Below are 2498 nucleotides of genomic sequence, written 5' to 3' on the forward strand. Positions count from 1 at the left end.
CAAAAAAATGTTTCTCATAGATTGTCCTGGTCATTTTAGGGATGCTGGTGTTTGCTAAGAGTTGAATTTTTTCATGTAACTTCCTTCTGGTTTGATTAAAGGAGGGTTCACCCCTTTGACTGACAGCTGAACTCTGCTGATGCCGGATGAGCTGGCGTATCCATGGGAATTTAGGATATGCTGGACATATTCTTTTGCTCCACTTTTGTTGAGGTCAGTATTTAAAGTAGAGCAAATTCAGCAATCAAAAACTCATTCTGAGGTGTGTCTATCACAACAAAGGGTTCTCCAGTTAGGTCTCAAAGTATGGTCCATTCATTTTGATGTCATCTTGTGTATGAATTCAACTGTTATTGATTCTTGAGTTAATATATGTAAAGACAAAGATTTGGTCGGGTGATTGATGAGAGTAAGCGACTGGAATTTCTACGATATTTGAATTGAGATCTGTGTGCCGGAACCTGGAATCTTGTACAAGTCCTCAGCACAATCATCCCTATACGTGCATTGTGTTTCACTACAATACTGACACAAAATTGGAGGCAAGAGGCTGCCAACCAGGGTTCACACCAGCAGTCCCAGCTGTTTGCAGAAGACACTCGACAGAGGAGTGACGTGTTGAAGAGGAGCGACCTCGGCGGAATCACAAGATTCCCACCAAACCTGGACGTCCAGCTGCCTCAGGGGAAACAGCCACATCATAGTGACCTTTTCAAATGTTTAATGTGCATTAAATGTGTCCAGACTTGACTCTCCTTATCTAGGAACACCAGGGTGTTTATAAGTCGGCCGGATCCTGACATCATTTTGATCTGCTGTTATATTTCTTGAATGTGAGGGCGGAGTCTCACAGAGAAGTGAACAAAAACACCTTCCTTGATACACGGTGAAACTTGATCCAGATCCTAATTAAGAATAGATAAATTGCTATAGGCTTTTCTATTTTTTTTTTTATTTATTTTTTCTTAGTTCTTCTAAGTTCTTAACTAAACATTCTGGACGCACGCACGCACACAAAACACACACAGTGAGGAGAGGTTCCTCTTTATTTTGAACCAAGACCTTTTCGTGCAGAGGAGAAACACATTTTGCAAATATATGCAAATATTTTATCCAACTTAAACATCTATTACAGTCTGTTATGGCCTGATAAATACTGTGGAAGGGCTTTTCAGCATGAGTCATTAATGAGTTAAAATTACAAGTCACATCTTTGGAGGCTCATTACTGAGTAATTACACTAACAATCCTGCTTATAATGATGATAATAATAATAATAATAATAATAATAATAATAATAATAATAATAACAATAATAATAATAATAATAATAATAATAATAATAACAATAATTTTACGACAGTGTTATCATCACCAAGTTTATTAATCACCACAGGTTAATATTAACCTTTATAAAGCTTGAAGATCTTTTTTTTTCAAAATTCTATAATTTTAATATTTGTTTTTCTTTGCAGGTATATTTTCCTGAAAGATTTTTCATTGCTGGCAGATAGTGTCGAACTGCAACACCCCTGGAAAAACCACGTAACCAGGCAACAGGGTCTGCAATGATGACGAGCTACAGGTGATTGTAACCCACACAGACGCACACCAAACATACAGCAGTCACACTCAAACACACATACACTGTGACCTACTTTCCTGCTCTGTCGTTACCTCTACAGGGGCCATTGTGAAAGATGGAGGACGTCTGTGCTCCTGAATCACCCGCGTTAATTATGTAACTGCGCCCACGTCCTCCCACTGCGCCACTGATGGAGGGAAATTAGGTGCCTGGCGTAATCTCACATCCCGCCTGCTGAACACAAACCGAGTCGGATGGCCAGGTTTCCACAGAATAAGATCCATGATGGTAATTTCTGCCTGTGTGAAATGTAAATCGTGCGGATGCGCTATCATCGGCCAGCAGCGAGTTGGAAGAGAAACGCTACAAACCACGGTTATGTGATAAATCCTTCAACCTATATCACAGTAATCCATGCCTGTCTTTCTAAAAAATAAAAAATGATCACTCAAGTTTATTTTGGGGGGAGAGACAAATGTAGCCAATCAGAAGCAGGGCACTGTTTGCCATTATGATAAACCCCTTCCACATCATTTTATCAAATTTAACCCAAAGTGAAAACTTAACACTCGCTGGAATATCAGTGTAATTAAAAGTATGGGCTACACTGCAACCGGCCTGTAGGGGGCATCTCATTTCTGCAATTAGGTTGTTCTGTTAAAGTGAATTCTGATTCACTTGTGTGTTCATTCCTTGTTGATTGATAATTAATTGGTGAAAAACATACCATCAGATCAGCTCAAGATTTATTAACCACCCAATTTAAGTTATAAACTATGCTATCAAACGCATTCAAACTTGTGTTTGATCACTTAATCGATCAACTTTTATTTGTAAAGCGCTAAATGACATCCAAAGGCGTGTCAAAGTACTTTGTGAAATGTATGAATGAAACGTGGGAAGAAAGGCAAAA

The sequence above is a fragment of the Nelusetta ayraudi genome, unplaced genomic scaffold, assembly GCF_046127955.1.
Source record: "Nelusetta ayraudi isolate G7.1 ecotype Tasmania unplaced genomic scaffold, CSIRO-AGI_Nayr_v1 ptg000042l, whole genome shotgun sequence".
Classification (NCBI taxonomy): domain Eukaryota; kingdom Metazoa; phylum Chordata; class Actinopteri; order Tetraodontiformes; family Monacanthidae; genus Nelusetta; species Nelusetta ayraudi.